Source organism: Pleurodeles waltl, chromosome 1_1, assembly GCF_031143425.1.
Source record: "Pleurodeles waltl isolate 20211129_DDA chromosome 1_1, aPleWal1.hap1.20221129, whole genome shotgun sequence".
Classification (NCBI taxonomy): domain Eukaryota; kingdom Metazoa; phylum Chordata; class Amphibia; order Caudata; family Salamandridae; genus Pleurodeles; species Pleurodeles waltl.
This window is the reverse complement of record NC_090436.1, coordinates 571,804,291-571,822,518: the sequence shown is the minus strand read 5'-3', so window position 1 is coordinate 571,822,518 and position 18,228 is coordinate 571,804,291.

Below are 18,228 nucleotides of genomic sequence, written 5' to 3'. Positions count from 1 at the left end.
AAAAGACTAAAGACACTTTATATCATTTTTACTGTGATATCTCAAAGTATACTTATTGAATCTTGATCGTTTTGACCTGCGGCTTACCAGATAAATATTATATATTTTATTAAATACTGTTTGGTGTAGTTTTGTGGTGTTCTACTGTGTTATTGCAAGATTTATTGCACAAATACTTTACACATTGCCTTCTAAGTTAAGCCTGACTGCTCAGTGCCAAGCTACCAGAGAGTGGGTGCAGGATAATTTGGATTGTGTGTGACTTACCCTGACTAGAGTGAGAGCCTTGCTTGGACAGGGGGTAACCTGACTGCCAACCAAATACCCCATTTCTAACAACCTGTATGTGGCTTATCATCTTATAGGCAGTCCATCTGCGCTGCAGAGGGCTCTCTTCTTGTTGGGATAGGTTGAGCATGGAAATTAAGAAACCCTCTGGTCTTGTGATGCCAGTGCTTCATCAATGACCTCCTCAAGGATTTCACTGCTAGTGGCACCAACTTCCTAGAGGTTCATCGCTGACCTCTGACAGGGCCTTGTGTCTGGAGGTATCTGGCACCTCATCTCAATGAGTTCTGCCAGTATCTCTGTGCGTAATAAGAAAATGGACCTTGCTCATCTAACATTAAAGATTGCTTGCTTGGGCCTCCTCCAGCATGGCTGTGAGTACCCAAACATAAGGAATCTTCCTCACTGGCCATGTTGCTCTTAAACTATGTATGACCCAGGTGGCCCTACTCTGCAAAGACATTCTACCCTGCCACTGAATGCCACTGAAGAGAAATGAAAATCTAAAGACTCAAGATGCAAAACATGAAGTTCGATATTGCAATCTCCCTCCCTATGTGACTGTACGACGATGCATCACCCAATGCTTCCCTGTAAAGTGAATATAGATGCCAATAACTCCTTTATTGAGGCCCTAATAAACATCTCCATTCCACATCTACAATAGAAACCGTTCCTTATATTAAAAAGTAACATTCCACAAAAGAACAATGAATATAACGAAAACCCTGTGCATACATAGCAATGGGCATTTGCAGAAATGTTTTCAGGGGGGCGTCCCAGGCAGTTTTTGGTGTGGTCCACTGACATTCTAGTGCTGGCAGATTAACACTACGGCAGCCGTAGTGTTATGCTGGACTGTGATCCTGGACAACAGGCTGTGCCTAAATCCGGGGGGGGGGGGCAAGCACTCCCCTTTGTCCCCCACTGCAGATGACCATGTACATAGGTAGGTTCCGAAACCCCCAAAAGACACATTTTCTCCCTTAAAAACATGATTCAGCAGTGCAATATAAACGGGTAAGAAAAAGGTTAAAGAAATAGAACCTACTAAAATATACATTTCACTTCAGTTTACAGTACATGGGAAGCAAAGGTGAGGTTTACCATTTAAAAGTATTTTAAGACAAATTCATAAAAGGCTACCCAGTAACATAGTTGTCAAGCTACTTGGAGTGTGAAATAATTCAAACAAATTTCCTTTGATGGCAACCTTCACTTCAACCAAACCACCAGATGTCGGAGTCTCTTGTTCTCACTCTAAACTTCTTCCACTCACAAACGTACTTCTTACTTCTATTTTTCTTATCCTGAACTCCCACCAGTCACAGCACTTCCAGCATAAACCTATCTCCTAGCAAACAATTAACTTTCATTTATTATACACTGGATTTGCTGTCATAGCCACATACTCATGTGTCATTCATTTACATTTAGCTAATCCATGCATATGTCACTCTCTGCTGTTGGTGAGGTTGGCAGAATTAGCAGACTTCTACCACTATACATTTTGAACAGACACTCTCCCTGTTCCCACACTCTAGCATTTTTTTAATGCATATCATTATCTTCACAGAACGTCCTCTTTCACTCAATGGCTCATCATATATTTTGTGTAATGCTTGCTCTATATTGATGTTGCCTATCAAAACATTTCACTCTGTCCGAGCTCTGATGTTCAAAATAAATTATCTTCATTGAATAAAATCCTCCACACATGATAATGAATGGGCTACAACCTGTGGATGTGGAGCAATAAAATAGGTCCAGACAATTTATTTTACTTTCATCTCCCGTCTCTTGCCCCTTCATTTACCCCGCTGTAAAGTACCATTTATACCATTGTTAGACATCACAGTCTTAGGGTGATCTTCCTCCAACATTTTGCCTGCCTCCCTCCTTGTTTTCAGATCTCATTTTTGGTTATAGGACCTTGTACACTTTACCACAGCTGACCAGTGCTAAGGTGCTTGTGCTCTCTCTCCTAAACATGGTAACATTGGATCATACCCAATTGGCATATTCAATTTACATGTAAGTCCCTAGTAATGTGCACTATATGTGCAGAGTGCCTGTAAATTAAATGCTACTAGTGGGCCTGCAGCACAGATTGTGACAACAATATAAGTAGCCCCTTAACCATGTCTTAGGTCTGCCATTGCAAGACCTGTGTATGCAGTTTCACAGCCACTTTGACTCGGTATTTAAAACTACTTGCCAAGCCTTAAATTCCCCTTTTATTACATATGTCACTCATAAGGTAGGCCCTAGATAGCCTGTAGGGCAGGATGCTATGTAAGTAAAAGGCAGAACATGTCCCTATAAGTTTTACATATCCTGGTAGTGAAGAACTCCCAAAGTCGATTTTCACTACTGTGAGGCCTGCATTAGAAAATCCCTTATATAATTTTAAGTGGTAATTTCTGATCTGAGAAGAATAGACTTGTCATGATTGATTTTTTGAAATTGTAGTGGGAAATCCTACTTACTGGTGAAGATTGAGTCTACATTACTATTTCAGAAATGCCACTTTTAGAAAGTAAGAATTTCTCTGCACACGCTGTTCTGTTTTCCTTACAGCCTCCACCTCCAAGTCTGGATAGTTTGGGCTGGATTGTTCCTATGTGGAACAGGGTCAAGACTAGGCCTGGGTGGAGTTTGCGTAGCCAAGCTACTTGGAACTCTGCAGTCACAAAAATCTCGGTGGCACCACGCAGTTCGCATGGGCGTGTCCACCTTGGTGTTTTTGCTTGTTGTGGTGCTGGGGCTTACTTTTATATCCCTCTATATCTCTCCCATCCCACACTTTAAAACCTATTTTCCTCTAGGTTCTCTGTTTCTTTTTATTATATCACTTTTTCCCTTTGTGTTTTTATATGTTAACTTTTCTCCTAATTTATTTGTGTTTTTTGTGACTTTTTTACTTTTTCTTTTTTTTGCATTACTTACTTTTTTTCTCTTCCTTCTTATTAATCCTTCCTTATTTCTCCCCCCCAAGTCCCAAGGGCCATGGCAAAGCAGGGGAGCTGCAGCGCCAGGCCCCAGCTACAAGCGTCAGCCACCTTCCTTGGGGGCGGCAGCAACGTGAAGGGGTGCAGCCCGCTCCATATTTTTCAAGGTGGAGGTGGCTGCACTGGTGTTCTATGTGCAGCACCACCTCCACTCAACCTTGGCATCAGGTGGCAGGCGGCAGGCCCGGGTCTGGGTACGGTCTTTGGGAGCACCAGCAATGCTGGGAGAGGGTGTTCTGGGCTGTGCACCACCACTCTGGGGTCCGGCGCTCCCAACAACAGCTTACGCACTGGTGGGCCTATATCCTGGACTGTGAAACAGACCTGCTTGACCTGCTAGGTGTCAAGGTTGCGGAACTCGTTGTGTAATAATTAATTAGGATGCTTGCTGCTGTTGCTGTTGTCAGGGGACGGGACCCCAAGGCCCCTTTAAATTTCATCACGCGCCCGCACCGCGGGTCGCGCAGGACGCTTGCTGCTGTTGCTGTTGTCAGGGGGCAGGACCCCAAGGCCCCTTTAAATTTCATTGCGCGCCCGCACCGCGGGTCGCGCAGGACGCTTGCTGCTGTTGCTGTTGTCAGGGGGCGGGACCCCAAGGTCCCTTTAAATTTCATTGCACGCCCGCACCGTGGGACGTGCCCGGGCAAAGCCCGGGCCAAGGGCAGGCCCGTCTGCGTCCATCAGAGGCCGACTGAGGCTGGGCTGGGCCACCCCTCTGGGCCCTAAGGTATGATATTGGGCTCTTTTGTTATGTGTTGTTAAAGCGATACCTGAGTGCTGGCTACTTTACTTATCTAAGTCGTTCTGTGGTGGTGCTAGGCTCCTTAAGCACCAGAGGCTCCAGAGGCTCAACAAACTTTTCCACTCTTCTACACAAGAGAAGTACCTTGGGCAATCTCTACCACTTCTGGTGCTGTGACTTGCTGTGACTTGCATATTGCTGGTAACCTGCAATGGGAAAACGCAAAGCCGTGGATGTCCCACCGCGACAGAATGTCACCAAAAAATAAAAAAAGCATACCAAAAACCAAGTGAGTCCTGCTAACAGCAAAGGTTTCAACCCCCTCGATCAAATTGACATGTTATTTAAGGAGGTTGATGAACTTTTGAAAAGTAATCCCCATCCACCCACAAAAAAGTGTGCTACCTTGGGGACGGGGAAAATACCAGAAATCTTCGTCAGGAAGAAGAGGTCACATCCAATACACTCTTCAGATCCGACCTCTCCAATTGAAGAATTTCCTGCCCCTAGGGTTGAAACTGCCCACATGGCATTAGCTACTCCTCCCAGTTCTGTGGATGTTTTACTTAGTCACTCGGATTTCCACTCTATGGGTACTACAGCTATCCCCCCCCCCACTAAGCCCTGAGATTGTAGTAATTCCTAATATCCCATGTTCTAATCGATTTGGGCTACTGGAGGAAGAGGGAGATTTTCCTACCAATGTAACACACATTCTGCACGGAGACGATACTGAGGATATTAGTCACCAATACAAAGCGTCCGCTTCTGATGGCGCGCAATCCTCGCATGAGAATGGCAATTTAGCCCTTCTTTTACGAAAGGTGGTCGAAGTAAAGTATCTGGTTGTATCTCTATTACGGCTGATGAGAGAGATCTTAGTGCCTAAAAATGGTTGCAGCTGCCAGATAACAAAAACAACGGTGGGGCTGGGAATGGGTGGGGGTAAAACTGTACCTAAGCCAGGAATAAATCCAGTTATTTCTCTCCCTAGGATGGCGACAAACCCCCTCCCATTAGATCCAATTCCGCCCCATGCAGAGAGCAAACAAATCAAACCTCCAAGGTCACACCAAAGTCCACTGGAGCTCCTAATTACAGGGGTGCCCGGGGAGATGCTCACACAGCAATATGGCCTAGCCCTGTGGAAAATGTACTTGAGAGGGCTGGCACATCCAGTGGGTTTGGTGGAGCAGATGGCCCCCATGGGACCCCCATTGGCTCTGGCAGTTCCACGACGGGTATGCCACGGTTGGCAAGACAGGCATAACACCAGGGTCAAATAAGTAGAGACAATGTTATTTTTCTGACTAATGTTCCCAAACTGCTACATGGCTCCTTCGAAGACCATGAATCCTTGGCTAACAAGGTTATCCACTGGTTCCGCTTTAGATGTGATTGTCTTTCGGTTATTCATTCCGATATCCATAAGGTAGGAAGATACAGTCAACCAGGGGTAAAGCATGATTACATCTCTGTCTGCTTTATTAAAAAAAACACGGTGGACCACCTCATGGAATTTATTACCCGAACACGCGATCTGAGGGTCACGAAAAGGGTTGGCATTAACCTCTCTCTAAACCCACACTGTACCCATACAGGAAGGATTACTAGTGAGCTAGCCCCGGCCCTGGAATGTAAATACCCTGTGGACCACAAGTCTTCCCGCTCTCTGAACGCAATTGATTGACTAAATGGCAATCGGGATGTGCGGTCAAATGTTATCACTCAGGATACTCGTATTTGTATGGAAGAGGGACTTAGCCCCAATAACGATAATGATTTAGCCAATTCAGAGTTTTTAATTTTAACATAGAATGTAGCTGGTCTCCGTAAGAAGCTAAGGGACTTGGAGTGGGGTACCTTTATTAATAATTTTCGCATTTGCTTGTTTCAAGAGACCTGGGCTGATGAGCAAATTTTTATTGATGGATTTTATTCATATAATATTCCTGCTCAGCCATCGGAAAAGGGTCAAGGCCGTCTTAAAGGGGGATTATTTATGCTTATCAATAAGGACTTGCAATGTGATCATTGTTGGTTAAAAATAGATTTTGTGGATCTAATGGGAGTTCAATTTACCCTGCATCGAGAATAAAAAATTATTGTTATTAATATATATGCGAGATCTGCTCCTAGAGGGCTTGAGTCTCAAATGCTGCTACAGTTGACAGAATTTCTTGACTCCCTAAATCCCCCATTCTATTTAATATTAGCCGGAGATTTTAACTGTGCTTTTGAACCCTCCAATATGATCACTGGCTTAACAGACGAGGAAGACGAGATGTGGGGAATCCCACAGTTAACGAACAACTACCTGTGCACTCGCTCTCGTGTTGCCCTCCAGTTAGCTATGTCATGCTTAAAGTATGGTCTCAGGGCTTACAATGGACGCACACCATCAGACCTAAATTTGGCACCTACTTTTAAACGAGGGACGTCCACAAGTGTAATAGATAATTTTTTACTTGATATTAGGCTATGGCCTCTATTAAAGGACATGAAAGTGGAACCTCGATGTGAAAGTGATTATAACCCCTTGTTATTATCTATGGATGGGGATGTTTTGAGAAGAACCTCGAACTTACAACGCACAGAGGTCCCCTCCCCATTGCTGAATAATAATTACACTAAGTTCTCATGGCCAAAGGTTTTGTCCAGTTCTCATTCAGTGGCTGGGATTTATAAATTGTTTGTAGATGATTTGGCAATTTATGAGGAACACTAAACTGATAACGTCCCTATCCTAGACATTCACCAAGGAATGCTTAACGGATTGCAGAGTTTTTTTTTACAAAAAGACTAGAGCCAAAGGGGGTGATGTCCTTCCTCAGGGCGATAGAGGATGGTATAATGAGGACTGCAGTAGGGCCAAATCTGAATTAAACAGTGCCATTAAGTCAGGCTCCCTTGTAGAGATTCAGTCAGCTAGGCGATCATATAAGAAGGCTCAAATACTCGCAAAAAAGCTATGGGAAGATTCGATCTGGCAGGGTTTGATTCTTGCCTTGGAAAACAATAACAATGTGATGTTCTGGGATCTAATGTCCAGAGGGCAAGGAGGGGGCAGGAGGCGCATAAGGAATCATATTCAACCTGAGATGTGGGTAGATCATTTTACCCATCTCTATGCTGTCCCTAATAACCCATTAGTTGGATATTCCCCAGCACATGACCTAACTACCCCTCGGTTAGGCAATCGGGGTGACTGCTCTGAACCACTCGTCTTCTCCTTAGAGGAAACTAAAATCGCGATTAATTTACTAAAATCAGGAAAAGCGCCGGGGCCCGATAAAATACCAGGTGACCTATATAAATCTGAAATAACTATTTGGTCCTGGTATATTAATTTGATTTCAAATAGAATTGCTGCTGGTGGCTCAATTCCAAGCACTTGGAAGGGTGCTGAGATAATCCCTATTTTTAAAAAGGGTACTGCAAATTCTCCTGCAAATTATAGACCTATTAGTTTGATTGATAACATGCAGACATTTTTTGCCAAACAAGCTGGGTCCAAGAACATCAATCCCTTTCCATGCTGCAAGCGGGCTTCCGTTCCAAAACTAGCACAATAGATCAGGTTTTTAGATTGACCTTCCTGTACTGGAAATATGTGGCCCTCGCAAAACAACCTCTTTTTGTTGACTTCGTAGACCTCAGATCTGCCTTTGATTTGGTTTGCAGAGAAAAGCTTTGGGAAGCACTACTCCAGATGGGCGTCCCCACCAATCTAGTTGTTACAATGCCTACATGATGACACATATGCACAAGTGAGGTGGGGTGACCAAGGAGAATTGACTGATAAGATCCCTATACGGAGGGGAGTTTGCCAGGGTTGCGTCTTGGCTCCCACACTATTTACGTTATTTATCAATAAAGTGGTACAAATTTTGTCTTCATGCACCAATGACGCCCCCACTCTAAACAAGCAGAAGATTCCAATACTGTTGTTTGCTGACGATTCTCTTCTTATCTCCAAGACTCCTATGGGCCTCCAAACCCTTGTGGATAGATTCAAGTCTTTCTGTGATAACCATGGCTTGGAATTGAACGTTAACAAAACAAAATTGATGGTGTTTTCCTCTGGCAGTAGCCGAAGATGCACCATCAATTTGGATTGGGCCCTATTAAGCAGAGTAAAGACCATAGATTACTTAGGCGTGAGGCTTTCAAATAACTTGCATTGGGAGGAGCAAGTCGACAAAAGTGTGGGGCTCCTTCAGCATAGAGTGGCTGCTATCCTGCGCTTCTATAAGAATTCTGTTTCCAAGGCTGTTTCCCCAGCTATTAAAATCTATCTGGCAAAGGCGCAGGGTGCAGCCACCTATGGTGCTGAACTATGGGGACACTCTGAGAGCAAAAGATTAGCAGTAGGAGAAAACAACTTTGCCAGGTCCCTACTTGCATGCCCCCAGAGTACTCCTCTGATCCCAGTGTTTTTGGACCTAGGCTTTAATCATATATCCAATTTGATAGCCCTAAGACCCTTGTTATATTGGGTAAGGATTTGGACTGTTCCGGAACTTATTGTATACAGAAATTCAGTACTGGATATTCTTAGGAGGCCAGCAGCAGCTACCATACCCTGGGTTATGCATATATCTAATTGGTTCTCTGTTCTGGGTCTAAGAAGGTTTTGGGAAGAGCCACACAACTTGGAGAGAGCTGACAAGACTCTTCTAAAGACAGTATATTGGTCCCATATAAAGAGTGATCTGGTCCGTTGCACATTCTATGGTAGATTGACCGATTTGTTTATCAATTTCAAATGGTACCCCCAGTTTGAACAATATCTTGACCTGATTCCTGACCTGCTGGTGAAGGGTCTTTATGCACGCTTCCGTTTTGGAAGCCTCCCGTTGTTATCTCTAACTAAGAATTGGGGTGGGTCTTCATCTACAGATCTCTGTCCAGCTTGTCTTGTTTGCACGGAAACTATTGAACGTTTTATGTTCTTTTGCCCTGCCTATACAACTCCCAGAGCAAAATGGATCAGTGCAACTTGCCGAAACCTGGGCTTGAGACAATGTTTTACAGCTATTAGGATCTTAAAGAGTGATACTTCCATAAATGTTATCCATGCTGTCAGCAAGTTCCTTGCGACAGCCTGGCGTATACGACATCACTCATTGAAATACATTTTTTATTCCATGTTAATACTTTTTAGGATTTATAAGGTATGAAGAAAGGGTTGTATTTTTACTGTTATGTTTTAAACCATGTATATGTACATTGTGATATTAAGTCAATTTTATCTTTTTGCTTGCTCTTATACTTTGTTATTATTGTATTTCTGTATGCTTTGATGGCCTCAATGACCGAATAAAGCTTATTATTATAAAAAAAAAAACAGATCAGTTGTGTTCTATGCTAATAGTTTGGTCCCAAATAGCAACTATGTTGCTCACAGGCAGGTATGTTAACTTTATGTTACAGATATAATATTCTGTTATTTTCATCTAGACAGGTGCTCAGCGCTACCTAATTGTACTTGTTTTTTGGTGCTTGCTTGGGCTGATTAAAAAGTAATGCAGAGACTCCGCCCATGCCATGTCTAAAATAGTCATGGTTAATATTAGTATTAGTGAGTTTGCATGTTCTCTCTCCTCTCTGTGCCTTTATTTTTTGTAGCTCATATAGTGTCAACTGCCAAGTAATTTCCCAGTGATGTATAGTAGTTTTGCATGGATCCAATCCATGCATTGAGAGATTGAGAATGAGATGAGAACTGTAGAAATCATTAATTGCAATTTATTAGTAATTCCAAAATGAAGTTTAGGAAATTTAGAATAGGTTTAGGAAATTATTTGGAGTAGGATGATCCAAGATACTAGCATTAATATTATACAGGTGCTCTGAACCTTTGATGTAGAAATGTTACTGTGTTTGCCTTTTCCTTAAAAAAATATATTCTAAAGAGATTATTTATTAACAGTACCACTAATCTTTTTTTTCTTACATCATCCAGCATCCAGGGGCAGTAAGAGGGCTGGTGGTGAGGTGGGTGAGGCATCTGAAGGTGGCCCGTCTACAAGTGCCGGGGCAGATGGCTCTGCTGGCCCCAGTAAGTTCTCCTGTTGTTTTTAATATTAATATTTATTTCCCTAACTTTTACTGCTCCACACTTATTTTCTACCTTTTTGCTGTACCTGTTTCTTTTTTCAGCTCCACTTCAATTTATATGTTTTGTAAATTCTTCTTACCCCTGCATTATCCTATTTACTTATTTTCTATACTTCAATTTTTTTTACTTCAAACTGTTTGACTGTACTAGTCTGTTTGTAGCTTTATTTCTTCTGCTTTGTGAGTGAGCTTTACCTCTCTGCTTATGTATCTTATCCTGTGGAGTGGTGGTAAGGCTCAGAGAACCCACGAGCTGAAGATTGCACGCCCATTTAAGGTATTCTACACATGTTCCGTGAGAAGGCTTTCATTTTCTTGCTCCAGTTCAATCATTAAAAAAAGGAAAATAGGTGTTTTTGAACATGGTCATGTAACTGTTTGTACCCTCCAATGTTGTTTATGTGTTATTAGTATACTAGCAGTTGATGACCATACACCATGGTTGGAAGTATGAGGAGGATGTCCCCATTGCATTAGCCTACCAAGACCATTTTCCTTCATTGACCAATTCTTGCACCCTTTTATTTCTCTTGAAAAACTCAGATTAATCAATAGCTAGTTCTGCCCCTTTATTACCATTTTATTTCATTTTACTTGACTACCGGGCTTTAAAAAAATTGCTAACCAACAAAATGCCCACCTGATAATTTGATAGAAGAAAAGTCTGAAGCCAAAATATAGTGATGTATTGCAGTCGTAGTTTGCAATTACAAAAAACAACAGGTGGAGGCATATGTGGCGTCTAAATTGTGCAATGTTTTTTTTTAGCCACACTCACCACCAGTGCCGGGGCCAGCAGCGATTGCGATGGTGCAGACAAGGCTGTGGGCACGAATGAGGGGGGAGTCTCAGCGGCAGCAGTGGAGGGCAGTAGTAAGTCCTATTGCTTGCTTATTGACAACTAGTAATATAGTCACTACAAGGGTTTACTATTGCTGTTAACTCTCTCATCAACACCGTGTTTTAGCAGATGCAATAGGAGTTCAGTAAGTATTAATGGCCTCTTCTATCTGCAACTCAGCAGACTAAGGTTCATAAAATGAACTTGAACTACAATGTGTTTTTGAAAATTTAAAGAAGGATGGAAGGAGAATAGAAGGGTTAAATATAATATGAGTGAAAGGATGTGTGGATAAAATGGTGCATATTAATCATACAGGTGGGTAATGAGGAGGATGCTAGGATGCATCGGTGGGTGAAGGATCGATGAAAGGAGATACGGGTAAAAGGGTGCCAGCCCGGGTGGGTGAAAGCATTTGGGTGAAAGGATTCAATGCCTGGATGGATGAACGGACTCCTTGGATGGGTTAGATCTCTTGGATGGGCAATTGCACCACTTTTATTTTTCAAGTCAAGTGATAAATATAATTCATATGGCTTCTATAATGAATTTACTTCTGTTCTAACTTTTCCCTTTCAACATTTGCCAAACACATTGAGTCACACTACTAGCCAAACCTTATGCACAGGATGATGATGATAAGGGAATTGATTGATCAGTGAAGTGTGTACTCTGTCTACCCATCCTAATCCCCTCTACCTTGCCCTGAAGTTCAGTACATTAAGAAGATTCCTTTCCTTACTGCAAAGCAATTAATTTTTTTCTTAAAGTATTTATTACACAGTGTGGTGGAGGAGGGACATGAGGACAGTGAATAAAGTGGTCCATGAGTAATTATTTCCTTGATATTCCTGAATGGGATAGTCTGTGAAGATGCAAATACACCACATCCAATCTACATATATATATATATATATCCCATTCCTTAATCCTTTCCCTTTACTGCAGTGCATCTCTTTTCCCACTGCCTACTTATGGAAGACAGGATGTCTGCATGATAGATTGTTATACTATGTGGCATGTTTCATTCTTAGTATTCATCTGCCTTGTAGTCCAGGTACAAAGAAGAATAGGGCCATTGGAATAAGGTAATTGTCTAGTACAGCTGTCCCAGCTCCAGACAGTCACAAGTACGACTAGGCCATGAGTTGAGCTAGGAAAGCCATCATTAATTTAGCACAATAGGAGAGAGAAGATTTATTGTACTCTATAGAGCATATTATGGCCGTGAAAGTTATCACCTTAAAATTGAATGGCCTGAGGTGACCACCAAATGTACTGCTACTGTGCCACTACCACTACATGATTTTAAACAAGTGTTTTGCTCAGAGTATTGTTTACTATTTCTCTTTTTTCTTTCTTGATATAGCTATTCCTGCTGGTCCACCATCATCGCAGTAGATAGCAGCTCGGCTGGTGCAGCAGAAGCTGGAGGCCATACAGGCCAAGTACCAGTGGCTGGTGATCCTCGAGGAAGAGGAGGATGAGACGACAGCAGTTGCTGCCAGTATTCAGGGTCATTGCCAGGCCCCAGCACCTCCAGCTCAACAACACCTCTGCCACAGTGCCAGGTTAGCTGCCCACTACCGTATCATCCCTGCTGTCCCCCCCCTCCGGAGACCGTGTTCCAATGCCACATCCCTCGGAAGCTGGTGCTGTTAAAGGCCCATCAAGCACGTATGGAGAGCCTCCTTAGAAGAATCCTTGCCCACCTTTAGTGCCCTCCTCTGCCCAATTTATAACCTTTTATTTTGGTGGATGGGACTTGTTGGGGGGAGAGAGGGTAAGAATGGGTTTTTGCTAAACTTTTCTATTTTTTGTGTTATTCTTTATTAAAATGAACAGTTTTTTCAGAACATTGGTTGGGGAGAGGGACATTTGTTTGGGGATAGGGGTGGGCCAGTTGTGGGTTGTAGGGGTGGGTATTTATGCTTTTTGTTAGTGACGGGGAAAATAAATAGTTATTTACAGTTCTTTATGCATAAATCTTGATTGGGTGTTCTACTTCACACTGTTGCCATTACACAGCGTGTTTTTTGCTAATCTGCTGATAGTGTATTCCTTTTAGCGCAGCATGTTTTAAAATCTGCTGTGAGTGTATAACAATTTTTGCGGTTAGGTAACCTTGTCCTAATACTCTCATAGTCTCTGCAGTGCATTCTGTAAAATTTGACCAGCGGAGAGATTTGCCATTGCCAGTTATATTGTCTAAACTAAAGGTACATCAGCACTCCAAAATTCTCTTTCCTGAATGGGTAAAGCAAGGGATGCATGGTTTCTCAAGGTATTATGGTGGTGTAATTGTAGCATGTTAGAGCACTAACAGTAAAGGTACCAGAAGCAAGGTCCCACTCCACCTAGATGAACTCAAATCAACATCCTGCACATTGAGTTGAGGTTGCTTCTACTGCATCCATCCCACCAAGTGTGTGATTAATCAGTGATGTAAATTATTAAGTAACACCTCAATAAATCACACAGCCCAGGGAAGAGCGTTAGGGATTTGATGAATAGATGGAAAAGGGATTTTGAGAATGGTGTGAAAAAAAGACAAACACTACACACAATATTTATCTGGGAAATGATCAGCAGCCTGTTATGGGAGAAATAGAAAGCATGTATATGTATGAAACAGATAACTTTACATTCTGTCAGCTCCAGTGAGACCCAGGTATTGTAATGTATATCTAAAAGTGTTTGGTCACCTACATTGGCAAAATAGTACATATAATTAATTTTGGGGTGAAGCAAACAAACACAGTTCTTAAAAAAAAGATTATTGAAAGAAAAATGATACTAGTCTGTATTGCCAAATTGGGTGGTGCATCTACAATCTTCTTGGATTGCCCCATCAATATTCTTCAGTGCCTGCCTGAAGCGGTCCGATTAGGTAGGCATGAGTGTTATGGTGCAAGAGAAGAAACGGCCTGTGGATTGTAAAACAGAAATGATTATCATGATATTGTAGAATCAAGAAGGATGGAATGGAAGGTAAGCTTCATGAGGAGTAGTATACCAAGAAGACTCAGAGGTGGCAGAGCAAGAGCAAAGGCCTTTGCAATCATTCATTTTATGACTGATGTGCAATCAATGAAATGAAAGCAATTACAACAATCACAGGCAAGTGTCAGCTGTTATGCTCATCATAACATTTAGCTTAGAGCATGTGCATAATGTGAAATGATCATCCATCACATGTCTGTCTTCTCCAATTTCCTACAACAGGCCCCCCACCCAACCACATAGTTTCAAGTTTGAGCCAGCCAGCACACACACAGCACTATTGCATTTCCCAAATGAAGTAAGTGATGCACCTCTCTCCACCAGTCCACAGATTGGAATAGGTCTCTTAGACTCTTCCTCGCTTCATCATTGTTAATTTCCATGAAGTTAATAACTTCCTTACTCTGGCATTTGTTTAAATGGTCGAATTAAGCTCTGTTTCCTTCCATCATCCTCTGATTAAAGATTATTATGTCCAACTCCATACCAACTGCTCCCGAGAGTCACAGTCTCCCAACCAAATGAGACTGAGCAACTTGTAGCGCATAGCTGTGTTTAATAACAAGCAACACTTTGAGTAGTTTTTTTTTCTGAACTAGAATGTTGTTTGTTAGCTTCTTTGACAAATGTGAACCAAAAACAAAGCACCAGAAAACGAAGCAATGTGAAAATACCAGCAAACAAATGTCCCCACATATCAAATGGGAAGGGAAACAAATCACAGTCAGGAAACAAATTATCACCCATTATTATTATGCCAACAAAATTGTTAATCAATATGACACATAGCCAACACAATAATATAGTTAAACAATATAAACACCTACTCTCTCTATCTGCCACCACTAACCATGAATCACAAGAACTATCTCAACATTGAAACACGTATCCTTCATATCAATTGTTGAGGCCTATAGCATTACTTACCTGTTCCAATCAAGCATAGTGGCACATTGCTGATCCTCTTCAATTCAGGAAACAAAACACACATTGACCAGTAAGGTGTAAATCAAATATCTGGGGCAGTCCTGGTTGGGGACAAAAAGGAAGGATAGGCACATGATGGAGGTAGGAATTGTCTCTCAAATCTCCTTTAAGTGATTTTGGCGGACGTGGGGGCTTCTTCAATGCACACTGGTCCAACTCCATTTCGGCCATACATGTGCCTAAGATGGTTGCAGTTCATTAGTTATTTAGACAGAAACAAACAATATAAAATAATAAGGTTCCCCCAGCTATCTATTTTTTTTCAAAGCAGTTCATCAATATTAAAAAGTAGATCGTTCTATGGTGCCCCAGGTCTAGTCTGGAAAGTAGAGTTCATCCTAAAACTCAGATGGTTTGCCCAGAAGTTGGTCAGCTAACACCCTGCCATGACCTGAGTTCAACCAATCACCCTCATCCACCTCCTGTTGTAGTTTAGGAATGCTATAATTTGGTGGTACAAAGTGTTGATTCATTTTGATCATGGTCAATCTCTCGACATTTTTGGGTGAGAGACTGTCCTTCTTACTGTGAAACTGCACCAGCTGCACTGAAGACACACTCAGAAGACCCACTGGCTACAGGGTAAGCCAGATACTTTATTGCCAGCCTGCTGAGCACTGGCCATTGGCGCCTCTTCCCATGCCAATACACCAATGGGTTTTGATCCAGATAGATCTCCATTGGGTCATCCAGGTAGGCCTGGGCCATCCTCTCAATAGTCATTGGTGCTCCATTTTGCTCAGCTCTTTTGCCTTTGCCTTTGCAGTAGACTTAAGCCATGCCTTTAGAAACCAATCAAATGCAGATTTTGGGCCATTTGCTCCTGCTCCTGTTGTTGTTGCGGGTGTTGACTTTGTCTGCTGTGAGCCAACAGCACTGCCCACAGACGCCTTGGAAGTTGTAAGCTGCACCCCAGAACTTCTGCCTGTGAGTGGGCCTTTCCAGCTGTTCTTTTTCTAGGTCTCTAGCTTGCTCAGCAATCCATGTCTTGAAGGTTGAAACCACTGTCTGAAAAAGGTATGAAAGTGGCCAGTAATTATTTGTACTGTGGATCAAGAATTGTGGCACCAATGTAATGTTTAGATGACACAATGTCTCTGCAGCCTTATATAAACAGATAAGTGGAGGATTAGGCTCTCCGCCAACTCCTGCACATCTGTTTCTTTATCCGCACTGTATACATTTCAGACACCTCTTTCAGCTGTTTCTGCAGCATATCCACCATTGTGATAGTTTGTCCCACGGTACAGTCCTCCTTGCTGACTTACAGTGTGAAAAGTTAAAAAGGAAGCAGCATCTCTGTCAGGCATTTGACCAGGCTCCGTTGGTCCATCTCAATCATCATGCCTTTCACAGTTGCATCCCCTCTTTGAATGACATATGCATTGATCGGTCTGTATTGCTCAAACAGATGATGTAACATGTAATAAGTATAATTCCAACATTTAGGCACCTCCTGTATGAGGGCTTTAACTGGAATTCTATTATTGCTCTGGATAATTCTCAACAGCTTGCGGGCTTTAAAAGAATGACTAAAATGAGTGCAGATTCTTCTGCATGTGAACAGTAAGCTTCTGACTCAGGCCCTCATTGCCAGTCTGGCAGTCCTAGGACCGCCAGAGACGCGGTGGCAGATGGACCGCAGACAATGCTGCTGTCCAGCCTCCACATAAATATAATGTTGTGGGCTGTTTCTCGCTGGGCCAGCAGGCGAAAACTCTGTTTCCGCCCACTGACCCAGCTGGAAACTCATAATAGGGGCCGCAGGATGGAGACTGCACTGGCGGTCTCCTGAATGCTCAATTTTGACGTGCAACATTTTCCACCGCCAAAGGCACAATGAAGGCCTTAGTGTTCTGTTTCAAGCAAGTCCTCTACAATGATGTTTATGCAGTGCGCCAAACATAGGACCCAGAAATAGCCACCATCTTAAATGGCCTTTACTATATTACTGCCGTTGTCCTTGGTAAGAAATCCAGTGTTGAGCCCTCCGGGGCGTAGCCATTCAAAAACTTTGTTGTTAAAGTGATTCAAGATGTTTGCAGCTGTATGGAATTTCTCCGTGGAGAACATAGCTACTGTAGCATGCTTCCAAGCACTTAAAAACATTTCAGATGAGTCAACACCTGCAGATATAATTTCTCTTACCACCACAAAAGAGGTCTAGTGTGCAGTGATGCACATGTAATCAGTGGCCTGGCAATTGGTCCACATGTCTGTTGTCGAATGGATTGTATGGACAGACCTCTGCTGCAAAGCTTGTCCAACCAATTCCTGCACAAAGTGATGTAGCGCTGTAACAACAACTCTGGTGAAATCGGTCCAGTTGGGAACCTTCCATTTTGGGCAGATAGCCGCCACAAATTCTAGAAAACCCACGCCTTCCACAAAGGAAAAAGGTGGGTGGTCCAGTCCTAACATTTTAGCTATGCTTCCCATTGCACAAATGTGCCGTTAAGTGGTTGCATTTGTCTGCCCTTCCTGCCTAAACATGGCAGTAATAGTAGCCTGGATTTTTTTCTTTGCTGGTGCCACTGATGCAGGTGACTTAAAAGGTGGTGCTAGGTTCAATGTGCGTCTCAGGGGGTCAGCCACTGTATGTCATTGCGTTGGTGTTTCAACATGACTGAGTCTTCCTGTGCCATTGTGATATTGCTGATGTGGGCGACAATACTACTGCACTGCTGGGGACAGGGCTGATTTGTACAACAAAAATGTCAACTTCTTCTTCACCTTCCACCATGACTGGATCAGATTCCCTGCTTTCACCACCTTCACTAACACCACTTGCAGGCTTTTGGCTGCTAAGGTACACCTCCCAGCGGATTGTGTAGTGTTTTCTCAAATGGGTTGTTTGACCTCTGGTTCCATAGTTTGTACCAAGCTTACACCAACTAACACCTGCTCAGCAAATGGAGCATATGGCAATGTTTTGCTCCTTTTCACTAACCATAAAGAAGTCCCAAACTGGGGAGTCCAACTTTCTAACACTAGCAGACGTGGCTGTAGGTGGATGTTGTTTTGATGACGTTTGCCTCTGCAGTGTCTTCTTCTACTGAGGTGGCTGTGGATGTAGGTCGAACCCCGGGCCTTGTAAATATGAAAGCTGGTAGAGGTGGTGGTACTGTGCCACATCCCTCGAAGCAGGTTGAGAAGATGGGGAAATGTTTGACACCACTGGGTATGGGCTAACATCCATGATGACTGGCTCATTGTCATACTCGTCATCCTCC